Here is a 14,512-nt window from a genome sequence, read left to right on the forward strand (position 1 = left end):
TTGTAAAGAAGAAATCTCTCAGAGGACCCCACCAGCTGCATTCGGAAATCATCTTTCCTCTAACAAACACTGGGGCGCTCAGAGTCTTTCCAGCATATGTTACCTGCAGATTTCTTCTTGATCCCCCAAACTGCATCACTTGCTGTCCTCACCGCTTCCAGGCAGAGGGAGCTCAGAGGGTGTGAGAGATGAGAGATGGCTGAGGTCAGGAATGGTGGTGTCCTTCCTTTCTCCACCCTCACAGGCTGTTAATGTATGCTTCTGGAGAGCCACACGAACTGAATAATTACTGAACTACTGCTAGATCAGAAGTGGTGACCTCAAAGACAGAAGGAGACTATCCATCTCCATTTGTCAGTCCTCCTAGGGTCAGGAGAACCTTTTTTCTCCAGGTTCTGTGGGAGAGGGGCACAGGATGTGCAGGATAAGCCTTATGTTAAGGCATAATGGGAAAATAGTTTGCTTTTGCCCTTGCAGAGTTCATGTGCAGTAAAAGAGTCAGCATTGCTTTGCATGTGTACTGTGACAGTGACCCCAAGGGCTGGCTGCTTAGGGGGCTTTATTTTTCTGGAATCCCCCATCCATGGTTGAGGAGGCTTCCAAGTTTCGAGGCTGTTTTCCTTCCTGTCTGCCTCCTTTGTGCCTCTTTGTCCTCAGAAGCACTTTGCTTAGGATGTGGGGGGAGAGTGACTGGGAGGAAATGGGTAGGATTTGGAAGGTTTCTGTTGCGCTAGTACCATAGTGGCTCTGTATGGTTACAGCTGAGCTCATTTTCTTGCACTAAAAGCAGAAACTTCAGTCTTTCTTATGATCGTGGTGTAGCACATCTGCTCAGTTTGTAGCACTTACTTTCCAATGATGGGGGTGTCTTTGCTGGAAATTTACACACAAACCTGTTTAGTTTGTTGCATTGATTTTAAAATAGATCATTTAAGGGTTTATTTTGGTAACTGATTTTGGCCTTAAAACCCTGGGTTGGGTTTTTTTTTTCTTTTCAGAATTGAAAAGTGCATATAGATACTCCTGATGACTTTACCCTGGACTAGAACTGCTGGTGTGAATGTTGGATCCCTGCCCTGATTGTGTGTGCCCTAGCAGCATGGCAGGGTTACTTTCTTTGGCAGTCCCACGAGTGTTCTATTTATGATGGTGGCCAAGCAGTTGTCACTGAGCTGCCAAGCCAGAGGGTTCAATTTCTTTCTTCTCTGAAATGTTCAGTGGCAAAGAAAAACTTGGGGACGTGAAGAAGGTGTGCTAATGACAGTGGTTTTTCATCTGGAGTCTGCAGACAGCCAAAAATTAGTTTCTGAGAGAATTAAATTCCCCATTAAGCTCAGTGGGGTTAAAGCCTGATACATCACTTCAAAAGCTGCAAAGAGCAGGGCATCCTTGCTTGTGTGATACTCAACTAACAGAGCTTTGGTAACTTTGTTTTTAACTAACAGTTTTGTTTTCATGATGCGCTTTTAATGACCCTGCCTATTACCAGCCATGGTAGGGTTAGAGCACCAGCTGACGGTAGTGTGGCATTTGCCTGTGCTTATAGCACGAGCTTCCTTTAAACTTCATTTCATCCTTTAAAATCAGCCATACAGTTTTTGAGCTTTTAAATACTTTTAAAAGCCCCTCCTCTTGTACTTACCTTGTAACATGGATAAGTCAGCAATAGTGAAGATGGGAAATGCTGCTGTTCAGCAGACTAGAGATCCAGGTATTTATGCAAATTCACATATTTTTGGTTCTTTGAGAAATGTTTGACTTGTGACTATTAGCTGTCCTTGTAGTTTTAGAGTGTCTTTTTGAGCGTTTTACAAAACTTTATTTATGCTGCAGCTTTATTTTGGACACTAGATAGAAAATTACCAAGCTTACATAGACAGGCTGCATTCTCCTGTGTTCGTATATACAGAATGGCTTTACCTTAAGGTAAGTTGAAGGTAGAGCACTCCAAGCACTCCTACCTTATAAATCTACATAAAGGATTCACCTCAATTGATGTTTCACTTCAAAACAGATAATGGAAAATCAAATTATAAAAACCTTATCGAGTTCCCCTACCCCATTACAGCTTTTATCGCAGTCCTGGATCCCCAGGGGCAATGCTGCACTAACCAAGCTCTTAGCATGCTGCAGCAGGCAACAAGATTAAGGCTGTTTGTGACTAGAGCAACCTGACGGTTCGTCACGGTGAGCGCGCTGTCCGAACCTCTTCTTCAGGAGAAGGAAGTGGTGACCTCCACCTCCCACAAGTGAAGCCCCGAGCCTTAAGCACTACTTGCAAATGGGCATCAAGTGCCAGGGGGAGCAGGGGTGTGCTGTACTGAGCAAGGCAGTAAGCTAGCGCCGGCCTGCCCCAGCTGCAATCCCCAGGTGGAGCCAACCGCAGTGATCTCCTCTGGAGGAGATAAGGGACAGCTCACAGCAGAAGGCTTGCTTCTGAAAGGAGCCGTCCCTATCGATTTCACAGAGGAGCAGAGGTGCACTCCTGCCACATCCCATGATAGTCCATCCGGCTGCTGAGTTGTCCCTAACACCTGAAAACTGTGAACTTGAAAGACACATGGTAGGAGCACATGTAATTGTTGTCTGCTCCAGTTGTTTTCCCCAGACTGTTGCCATCGCTGCAGTCTTACCGAGATGGAATTTCAGCCAGTCTCTGAATTACTTTTGACAGATAGTGCATGGTACAAGATGTGGTGGTTTGTATTTATTTTTCATAAAGAGCAAGTCACCTGTGGGGGAGCCATCAGTGAAGTTGTCAGCTGGCTGTGCTTACAGCACAGCCCTTCTAAGCAGGTGATTGCTTTTTGGGATGAGCTGCAAGCAGCGGCCTTCTCTCAAAACAAGGCGTGCTGAGAACCTGGGGAACAAAGCTTGGGAAACGGGGCAGTTCCTGAAACCCTTGTATCTGCTCGGTGAAGTTCCTGGGAAAGCAACTTTTAAGTAACACTTGAGCTTTCCCTGCCCAGCACGGAGAGCTGCTCAGGCTGCCGGCCTCCTGCCTTGTCAGGGGAATTGAGTGGTAGGTGGAGGAAATGGGAGTGTGATACAGGGCTGGCTTGGCAGGCACGCAGGCAGGCCGCGGTGGAGGAGATGAGAATTTGACAGGGGCTGCGTTCTTGCTCTCAAGCTGCCCCCTTGCTTCCAAAAATCAACCCCCCCAAACGGCGTGGCTGTTTCTCCAGCACAGAGTACAGTCAGATGTACAGGACTCCCCAGCCTAAGGCCCAGGGGGATCTTGGCGCGGCCCGGCCCGGTTTCTGGTTGCCAAAGCAGCGCTGGACTCCCGGGGCAGTCTGGGGACTGCGGCGCTGAGCCGGTTGGGCGCACGACCGGTACCCCCGCCCCTGGCACCGCGCACCCACCGAGCCGCCCGCAGCCTCCATGTTGTTTCCCGAGCGCCCCGCGGCTCCGCTCAGGCACCTCCGGTTCGGGGCCCGCCCAGCCCCGGCGTGCGGTCTGGCCGCCGGCTCAGGCTGCGCCCCGGGGCTCTGGGCCGGTGAAGGGGCTTCCCGTGCTTCCAGGCCCCCCCGGGCGTCCTCCCGGCCCGGCCGCAGCTGCCGGGGATGAGGCCGGGCGGGGAGAAGCGGCCAAATGAAATAAAAGCGGCTCTTAAAATGACCGGGGAGCGGCCGGTGTATTGATTTACGAGAGGACTGGAAGGGAAACCAGCGCTCCCTCAGAAAGGCCAAGCGGCCCGGCGCCCTGCCCCGCTCTGCCTCTGCCCCGCCACTCCGCCCGGGCCCGACCCGCCGGCGGTATCCGGTGGCGGTCGCGCCGCCTTCACCCCACGGGGCCGCCGGGCGGGGGCTGCCCGCGGGGGCGGAGGGGCTGGGGACACGCGCGCCGGGCGTGCCTCGCCCACGTGCGGCGGCGCGGCGCGGGGGCGGCACCACCCTCCAGCTGCCCGGGGTGCCGGCGCGCGGCCCCTTTAAGCCGGCGCGTGGTGGGTGTGTGTGTGTGGGCGGCTCCGCCGCGCCCCCGCCGGCTGCCGCGCGCGCGCGCAGGCACATGCATGCACGCGGCCGCGCGCGCACGCGCCTCTCCCCCTCTCCTCCCCGTTCCCTTGCCCGGCCGGGACCAGCCACCTCGCGCCGTTCCCGCTGGCGCGCGCTGCTCCCCAGCGCCCGCCGTCATTGGCTGGCGGGGGTCAGCTGACCCCGTGTTATTTCCTGTGTGTGTGTGTGCGCGCGTCTCTGCGTGTGTGAGGGGAGAATGGAGCGAGACGCCCCCGGGCCCCCGCGCTCCCTCCGGCCTGGCCTCCGGCCTGCGGCGGCGGCGTCCCACCGCCCGCGCTGCTGAGCCGCCCCCGCCCCGCCCGCACCTCCCGCGGTGGCGGGAGGCGCCGGGAAAGGCGGCGGCGGGGGGGGGAGGGGGAGTCGCAGGTAAGGGGCACCCGCGTTCGGGCCGGCCCGGGAAGTGTCGGGGTGTGGGGGCGGCCTGAGGAGGGAGGGCTCCCGGCGGTGCCAGCCAGCCCGCCGACGCTGCACCCCCGCCCCCAAACGGGGACGCCGAGGCCCCTTCGGTAGTGCGGGAGGCAGTGTGGGAAGGGATGTGGAGGTCTCACCCGCGAGTTGGAGAGCGAGTGTTCGGTGCGACACTCGTGAGAGGGCTCCTGGGAAGTTCTTCCTCCCCTCCCCCCCCCCTTCTTTTTGTTTTAAAAAAGAAAAAAATCAGAAGTGTTTATGAGAGGCCCTCGTGCTCCGTGGTGCGGGGAGGTGCCCACCTGCTGTTCTGTCCCAAAACAAGGCTCTTTCTCGAGAATTGTGAAGTCTTTATGGGGGTGTTCGGGGTTGCTGGTTCTGATGCAGAGCTGGATGATAAAGACGTTGGGGAAGGTAGGCGCACCCAGCGCGCAAACTGCAGTAGGTGGACTGGCTGTGTTGCAAACGCTTGGGGCTTCATGGTGCTTTTTTCTTTCTGGAGGGTTAATCTAGCATTGTTCATTTGCAGAGGTAATCGGGATCTAACGTGTTTGGGATGCTGTAAGGATCAGGTTGTCTTTTGTGAATGGTGCTTACTTTGCTTGAAGTTGTGTTTACGACCGCAGTTGGAAAGTGTTTTTCTTTGCCTTCAAGGAAGGAATAAGAGAAGATTATGTAACATGTTTCAGCCTATGTATCAGAGCTGTCTTAATAATACCGGGACTCTGTTATTAAGTTGAAAATAGGAGCACATTTTTGTGTGAATCAACAAGTGATAATCTTTATGGGTAGACTTGACATGACCAGAATCCTTTATTTCTCGTGTATACTGTTTTATCCATAACATTTCCCTCTTTTGTTAAAAAGGCAGGCAGTTTGATGAAATTGTAGCACTATTTCCTGTACCGTTTCCCCCTCCCCCCGTTTTTTTTTAAATAGTACTTTGAAAATAAAAGATACTTGTGAGGGGAATGAGGATCAGTTCCAGACCTTTCTGTGTTAAGGTTAGTGTTTTGAAAGCTATGCATGTATGTATTACTTGTGCCTGTTGATTCATGCATGGGTTATTCTTCCCAGTCTTTGATTTTTAGCGTGTTTCCTGATCAATAGGTGTGCATGTAGCAGTTGGCTCACCTTTCCCTAGTCTTTGTAGAACAGTAAAGTGACTGGACAATGGAGATACAGTGATGTCTGGGTAAGGTTTGTAGCATATTGGATGAACTCAATTCAAGAAGAGCTGTGTTTTTTCATCTATTTTTCAAGATTGCTTTTTTTGGTTAGGTGACTCTGTTTTCTGAGGGTGAGAGATGAGTATTTCACAGCATAACTGAGTCCACTTGGTTAAGCGTGTGTGTTCAATACTAAGGACTGTTACTTGTGAGTTTTCATTTGTCCCAGATGGGTATTTTGTTTGTATTCAGTGTAGTCTTTAGGGTTCTGTATTAGTTCACCTTAACTTGAGTCGTTTAAAGCTGTGTTGTTTTTTCTGTTGCCTCTGCATTAGGTTCAGTGGGCATGTAAAAAGACAGCTGTATCAGCATGCTGCATAAGGAATTGCTATTAAAAGTGTAAAGAGATAGTTGTTAACTTTAGTCATCTATGTCTTAAACTTTGTTAATGTTATGAGTAGAGGAGACCAGTATTTCCTCATTTCTGTAAATTGCTGTTACATGAAATGCATGTTTTTGTGTTTTCTGGTTAAATTAGCAAGCAAGCTACTGTGCCTTCTGAGTGGGAGTATGACAACACCCTTTATATAAAAACCACAACTTGCTACTGTACACTTCTATTGCTTACAGTTTTGGGACTGACCTTGGACAAGCTGATAGCTTTTGGGTTTGGTATTAATAGAAACCCAAATAGAAACAAATACGTAGGGGAGGTTTTTGGACCTCTGCGCAAGTTTGGCATCTTCAAAATACTCAGCTTTAACTCTTTCTAGTAGAATAGTGTATGTTTTGATACAGTTAGGGCTTTGATCCCTAAGTCATATTTCAGAGGTTTTGGGATTTTTGCTGGTGTATACTTTAATGTATTTTAATATACTTTAAAATATCTCTGGGGCAGCATCGTTCCTTAAATGAAAGTGCATGGGAGCAGCTTGGCTGTGAGTGCCTTTAAGAGAAGGTTGCGTATGTATATATATATATGTATTCATTTATGGTTTTTTTCTTAGTTACTGGTGATTCATAAAGAAGACTTGAGGTGAATTTTTACTAATGGAGTAAATCTGTTTCTGTATTGCATAAATAAGACCAGAAGGTTATTCAAATGATGCAGCAAACTTGCTTTTATGTATTAGTTGTAAAGGAGACCTCTTTGTATTGTCAGAAGCTTCCTTAACCTTCAGCTGAAGAACTGGGAAGATAACCTCTTTTCTGCTTTCTAGAGAATACTCAGATTGCACTTAAAGATGTAAAGCAGTATAACTAAAAATGTACTTAATATGGGTTTTTTTTCTGTGATTGAGAAGTCCACAAAGTCTGTAGGAAAAAAGAAGAGTGAAATGTGTAGGTTTTAGGTCCATCCCCCTCCCTTCCCTCTTCCTGTAGTGGAAACGTGTGCAAAGAAGTCCTTTTGGGCTCTTGGTACAGTGTTAAAAAGAAAATCACTGCATACCTACTTTCTCCCTTCCTTTTTAGGTCATGTTTAACTAAACCACCCATGAAGCACAGCAAAATGGCAATAACACTGCTCCTAGAAGGGTCCCTTCATAGGAATAGTACTGCACAATTCCTGTTGCTATTCTACCAGCTTGGCAGGTTGCTATCTGCAGCGAGGGCATAATATGTAATAAACTTGAATAATTTCATGCTGCTCGCTTGGCTTCCCTATAATTTGAGATAAGGGTATATTTAAGAGTTTATAGCTGGCTTGTGCATATCTTGCCTTTTGACACAGGGTATGCCAGATCTCCGTTTGGGTGGGGTAGCTTTTTAATTAAAACGTATATTTATTTTTTCATACCCTGTTCAATTACATTTTATACTTGTGAAGGGTATTAGACTAATGTTTTTGGAACCTGAGTTCTTACAACTTTCAAAGATTTAAAAATATTTTTGGCAGTGCTAGCTCCTCAGGCTTCAGTGTGTACCTTAACTGGCTGTGTGAGCATTTGTGTTACTTAATCCTGCCATCGGCCTCTGAGACAGGGAAGATTATGTGCAACAGTTTCTGAAGAGCCAGCTAACGTTCTGATTTGTTGCTGGGGACTGGACTGAGACCAACCAACTCTTCCCATTCAAGTTATTAAACTGCTGTCTGATAGCAAAAGGGGGTTGTTCTTTACTATCTTTTTTTGAGAGGATTTACCCAAAAAAAACACCAAACCAACACTCTTCTGGCTTAGTTTTTGTATTTTTGAAATTAAAACTAAAGGTAATCTTAAGTATTTTTAACAGCTGCTAATATTGTTGATATGCTATGTAGACTTTTTTATAGAAAACTGTTTAGTATTGCTGATAGAGGACACGAACAAAATGTAAGTAGGTGTTTGTACTTTTCTGAAGTCATGCAGGAGAGGCTATTGTACTCTGGTAATGGGATCCTAATGTGCTGTTCTGTTTCTGTCAAACTCTTATTAATGGTATAATTTTTTTTTTTTTTTTTTAATTCTGACCTGGGTCTCTTTCTTTACAGTTTTTAACTCTACTTCAGTCTTGACTGACTGGGAAAATGGAAGATTCTGTATTAGAGCTGCATACAGCACTGCTGGTGCAACCATCTCTCACTAATGTCTAGCTATACCATGCCTTGGCTTTGTAGCTGTGCCTTCCTGCAGCTGCTGACCATGAAGTTACCTATTGGTTTGTTTTGGGATACTTGGAAAAGCACGTGATTTTCTATGCTGTGTGTGTACATGGGTTTCCTTTCTTACCAAAAAAAGAAGGGGGAGGAAAAAAATCTGGACACAAAGATCATAGAATGCTTTGGGTTGGAAGGGACCTCAAAGATATCTAGTTCCAACCCCCTGCCATGGGCAGGGACACACCAGACCAGGTTGCCTAAAGCCCTGTGTAACCTAGCCCTAAATGCCTCCAGGGATGGGGTTCAGTCTTCCACAAGATTCAAAAGCTGAGGCTGGCATGTAATCAAAAATGGATTCTGTTTAACCCTGTTGAAGGACGAGTTCAGGATGTCCTGGAGTCTGTGATATGCTGCCTATTTGCCTTTGAAGACAAAGAAAAAAAATACTGAAAATCAAATTTTACTCTCTTGAACTTGTTTGTGCTGTGTTTGTGAACAACAGCACAGTCAAACTTGTAGCTTTGTCCTGGATACAACAAAGCATTCATGTTGCAGTACAACTCCTGGGTTTTCTTCCTGCTTCTTGTCTAGGGATTCCTCAAGAACAGAATTAAGACCTGGTAGAATTGAACACAAGCGTCCTTTTGGCAGCTTGACCTGGTGACAGTGAATATGCATATGCTTTTGCCAGTGCTCTTTGTGTTTCTTGGTTTCACCGTGATGTTTATGACTGATGATGATATTGGAACAGTGGAAGAAAATGTTACCAGGTTCTTTGTCTGAAAGCCCTGGCTTGAGTCCCTTTGAGATTGGATCTGTTCTGCAATTGAGAAGCCCATTATTTCTTGCCTGCGTTGTGATGCAACACATACAAAAAGCTGGGAAAATGACTGTTTTTTCCCTCCTCTTTGTAAGCTTGCAGCAAGTCTGTGTTCATACCAATAACTTCATATGGAATCATTGTGTATTCTGTACTGGAATATGATGATTTATTTTCGAGTTATTTTACTAGTATGAACTCAGTCATCTAATTGCTAGTAAATTGCAAGCCATAAACAGAACCCTCCGATGAGTTCTGATAAGAGCTCAGTACTTAGAAATTGTGTGGGGAGCTACTATGCTAGAAGCTTCTGCACAGTTTATTGGAAGTCCTGTTCATATCACTCTTCTTGTAAAAATACGTTCTGCAAACTCTTTCTTGGTAGTAGCTTTTAACTGAACTAGAGACTTGGTATTAACAGAGCTGACTGTAGATGGCTCATGTCCATATACAACGTTGCTAATGACTGTGAAAAGCATACGTAAAACTTATTAGCTGAAAGAAAAATCTGTGCTGTCACACCTGCCAGAACTTAAAGGAATAAGCTATTGTACACTGTAATGAATTATGGTTAGTCAGCCTCCAATTCAATACCTGCAATTTGCTCTTACCTTTGGTCAAATGCCTGGATACGCTTGAATTTCCATAAGACTTGATTTGCTCAACAGTGTTCCCTAAGAGTATAAATTCTGGAATAGTGGGAACATGCATGTGATTTTCTTTAATATAAATGGTTATCTGATAAATGTAGTGATCAGCGTTATAATGCCAGCTGGAAATGCAGCGGAGAGGAAGCAGGGTAGGAGGCTCTGGCAGTGTGTGGAAGATAACTTCCTGACACAGGTGGTGTGGGAAGCAACCAGGGAAGGTGCCCTGCTGAGACTGTTCTTCATGAATAGAGAAGGACTTGTGGCTGGTCAGAGGCCATCTTGGGCACAGCAATCACAAAATGACAGGCTTTGATTCTCAGGGAGGGAAGAAGTGGGGTCAACAGAACCGCTGCCTTGGACTTCCAGGGAGGGTGGTTGGCCTCTTTAGAGACCTGGTTGACAGTCCCTTGGGAGGCAGTCCTGAAGGGCAGATGCATCCAGGAAGGCCGGATGTTCTTCAAGAAGGATCTCTTAAAGGCATAGGAGCAGGCTGTCTCCATGTGCTGAAAGATGAGCTGGTGGGGAAGAGGCTGTCCTGGCTGAACAGAGCCTTGGCTGGAGCTCAGGAGAAAAAAAAGAGTTTGGAAGGAGGGGCAGGGAACTCAGGAGGACTACAAGGATGTTGTGAGGTTATGCAGGGAGAAAACAGAAGGGCCAAAGCCCAAACAGAACTTAATCTGGCTACTGCTGTAAAAGACAATTAAAAATGTTTCCATAAATACATTAGCAACACAAGGAGGGCTGAGGAGAATTGCCATCCTTTATTGGGTGCAGTGGGGGAAATATAGTGACAAAGGATGAGGAAAAGGCTGAAGTATTTAATGCCTTATCTGCCTCAGTCTTTATTAGTAAGTCCAGTTGTCCTTAGGGTACCTGCCCTCCAATTTGGAAAACAGGTACAGGGAGCAGAAAGAAGCCCTCATAATCTAAGGGGAAATGGTTAGTGACCTGTTACACAATGGAGACACACACATCTATGGGGCCAGATGGGTACTGAGAGAGCAGGCAGATGTGCTCACCAATCCACTTGCCATCATTTACCAGTAGTCTAGGCTAAGGGGGAGGTTAGCAAATGTGACACCCATGTGTCCCAAGAAGGGACAGAAGTAGGCTCTAGCTAACTACAGGCCTGCCAGTGTGACCCTGGTGCCAGGAAAGGATATGGAGCAGATCATCTTGGGTATCATCATGTGGCACGTACAGGACAACCAGGTGATCAGGCCCAGTCACCATGGGTTTATGAAAGGCAGGTGCTGCTTGACCAAGCTGATCACCTCCTGTGACAAGATAACCAGCTTGGTGAATGAGGGAAAGGCTGTGGATATTGTCTGCTTGGACTTTATTAAAGCCTTTGACACAATTTCTCACAGCATTTTCCTGGAGAAACTGGCTCCTCTCAGTTTGGATGGGTGTACTCTTTGCTGGGTAAAAAACGGGTGAGATGGCTGTGTGCATAGAACTGTGGTGAGTGGAGTTAAACCCAGTTGGTGGCCACTCACTAGTGGTGGTTAATAAGGCTCAGTACTGTGGCCAGTTTTGTTCAATAACTTTATCAATGATCTGGATAAGGGGGTCAAATGCACCCTCAGTAAATGTGCAGGTGACACCAAGGTGTGGGAGTGTTGATCTGCTTGAGGGTAGGAAGGCTCTGCAGAGGGATCTGGATGAGCTGGATTGATGGGCTGAGGCCAACTGCATGTGCAAAGCACACCAGTGAAGCTGGGGAAGGGTCTAGAGAGCAAGTCCTGTGTGGAGAGGCTCAAAGTAACTGGGGTTGTTTAGTTTGGAGAAAAGGAGTCAGAGGGAAGACTTTCAGGTAGTTGTAGATAGTGACAAAGGAAGTTGTAGCTGGGTGGGTGTTGGTCTCTTCTCCCAAGTAACAAGCGATAGGGCAAGAGGAAACAGCCTCATTGCACCAGGGGAGGTTTAGGTTAAATATCAGGAAAAATATCCTGGAGTTACTGAGAAGACTCTGTAGACATGGCAGTTAGGGATGTGGTTTAGTGGTGGACTTGGCAGTGCTAGGTTAATGGTTGGACTTGATGGATTTAAGGCCTTTTCCAACCTAAATGATTCTGTATTATCATATCTTTTCCTTTGGTTTCTGGTTTTAAATTCAAGGAAAAAAACATGAAGTCAACAATGTTGTCATATGGTGTATGTTTTGGTTTGACACTTAAGTATTCCCTGTCCCTTCTTGCATGTGGAAATGGGGTAGTTTCCCTTCTCCCCTCTCCTCAGCATACTTGCATGATATCTTGTGCTCATGAGATATTCTGATATTCGTGATCCTGACCATACCTCGTGTGTATTGCTACATAAAAAAGGTCTTTTTAAGTAGGTCTTGAAAAATTTGATAAGACACTTAACAGGCAGTGAATTAAGTGAGTTGGGCAAAATTGTTACAGAAGGTGGTAGCAGATTGTCTTTGTATTGCTGGGCATTGCTGAGTGGCAGATTCTCTTCTGTACTGCTGGAGAGCCATGGGAGCGTAATTGAGAGTTGTTCCAAAGTGATGCTCTTTATTTTGCATGGAAAAAAAAAAAAAGACTGTGCCATCCTTACACCCCTTCCCGCCAAATCACTGTGCTGGAATGGAGAAGCATCCTTCCTTTGGCTCTCTTAGTCTCCCAATTACTGTAAGAATGCATAAAGAGAACTTCATTGATGCAGAATTGTTTGGTTGCCTACCGTGGTAGGGGGTTGGCTTTGGTGATGACCTGGGGAGGGAGGTCCACTGCAGTGTGGTATTCCCCATCTCTGCACTCTGACCTCAGTCAGCATGAGGAGCCAGGTGGTGATTCTTGCCTTCTGCTCTTTTTACCTTTTGCTCTGGGATGGATACTTTTCTACACTGGGGATCTTGTATTCTGGTTATCAGAGACAAAGCTGTTTTCTTTCTTGAGAACTGCTCCATAAGTACATCTTTTCCTCAATGATGGTAGTATCCTGCCATTAGGTACAGAAATTTGAGTTGTCATCTCTTCATTTTGTTTGTTTCATTGTTGTGTTGCCTTGTGGAAATACAGTTTGCTCCATGTTTAAAAGGTGGAATTAGTGGAAAACTGGAGAGGGGTGTGTGTGTATATATGTAAGTATGTAATAGGACTGCTGAGAGTGGCAATGGGAGAAGTGGTTAACTGTATGTATGCTCTACAGCCAAAGCAAAAGCCTGACTTGATGGAATGTGTATCAGGCTCAGCAGGGAAAGCACATCTCTTAGCTCAGTGAGAAGCAGGGTCAGGAAATTCCTAAATGTGAACAGGAAGAGGAATTAGGAAATAAACTTCCTTGCTTACCAGAGAGCTATAGTGTTTATAAAGACACTATTAGATTGTGTTTACTCATGAAATTTTTGCTGATTAGCTCCATGTATACATTGCCCTTCTGAAAGAAGCTGAGGAATAAGAGCCTTTTGCCCAGTTGGTTAATGGAACATAAGGAATTAAATCAGGACCAATTTTCAAGGTAAAAGTCAATAACTTGGTTTTTGTTACCTTGCTAACTGAAACAAAGCAGCAAACTTCACTGAATGTTTGGATGTTTTAAAGCATCTCATCTTTATATTCCTGTAATAGAACTCTAGGAATACATTAGCATTATGGAATGATTATATATAATCCATCATGTATGGTTTATGTTAATTGTCCCTCTTTATTTAGCCACCTCTTGAGAGGAGGCAGGATGGAGAAAGGAACAGTGTTTTTTCTGGTTTTGTCTTGTTTCTTCTCTCTGGTGTACAGAATGAATGGCTGCAGGAGCTCAAGTTTAACAGAATGGTGGGACTAATTCTGAGCCATGGACCATCTCAAGCTCCCTTTGTCTCCCTTTGTATTTCTTTGGAATCTTCACTCCAGCATCTCAAAAAATTATGCTCCAAGTGCAGCTTCTTTGTTACGCTCCACTAATGTGCTTTTATAGAGGTGTTTGTTCTTCTGTGGTGCTGATTTCATCCATCCTCTGTGTTCAACTCCCGACTGACTCTAGGATGCAGGATGGAATGCATGCCAGAGAAGCTTCATCCTTCAGTCAACATTCCAAGTGTATCTCCATCGAAAAACTCCAATGTGGCCTGACACTGTAACTGTAGGGATACTGAAATCTGTGGGAGGAGGAAGGTTTAGACTGCAGTTGTGAGAGGATCCGCAGTCGTAGCTTTTTCACCTCTGTGAACTGCTTGTGGTCATTAGAGTTAACTTTGTCTGTGGTGTGGTCTGATAGCTGTTGTCATTCACCATGCCCTTGGCTGGAGCAGCAGAACTTAGAAGCACAGAGTTAAGTGTCTGCATTTAACGTAGCAGGTACAGTACCTTGTTGGTTATGATGGCCTGAATTTATAGTGTCAGGCACTTAACTGAGGTGCATTAGAAGTTTAATCACCTTATAAAATTGACGTGGAAAGAGACCTTCTGGAAGGCTTTCATTGGCTCCATGGGGAAGCTGGTGAGAGTGAACCGATGAAAGTGCTTTAGGCTAAAGTTAAGTGGTAGAGGAATTTTTGAAAGTACAAACTTCAGGAGTTTTCAAGTGTTTGTTCCAACACTGCAGTGTGCTGCCTCCTCTCTGTCATCTGTCTGGTTCCACCAGTGTAGCTGCGGAGATGGTTCAAGAAAGTCTAAACTGAAAAATCCAAAGAAAAGCTGCAGTGCTGGGGTGGGAATGAAAGTCTTGGGAATGGGAGGGTAGGAGGGGGAGGAACTCCTTAAAATAGTACTGCCACTCAAGTAATCTTTCTGTTGAATCACTTTTAATATTAAATACTTCATACGTTTATCTGAATTGGTTCTTCTGTCTGCCTGTAACTCTGGCTGGTGTCTTAGACTCTCCCTGTTAGTCCATTAGGATACAACACTTTAATTGTAAGAATGGGT

General features: G+C 46.1%; 1 protein-coding gene across 1 annotated transcript in view; it reads left to right on the top strand.

Moving 5' to 3' along the window:
• Positions 1-4,194: 4,194 nt before the first annotated feature.
• The window catches only part of TCF20 (transcription factor 20), a 97,824-nt gene continuing 87,506 nt past the window's right edge, over positions 4,195-14,512 (top strand). Inside the window, exon 1 of the mRNA XM_084279440.1 lies at positions 4,195-4,385. The gene's annotated coding sequence lies outside the window, so the exon portion shown is untranslated. The remainder of the gene's footprint in view (positions 4,386-14,512) is intronic.

Source organism: Gallinula chloropus, assembly GCF_964237585.1.
Source record: "Gallinula chloropus genome assembly, chromosome: 1".
Classification (NCBI taxonomy): domain Eukaryota; kingdom Metazoa; phylum Chordata; class Aves; order Gruiformes; family Rallidae; genus Gallinula; species Gallinula chloropus.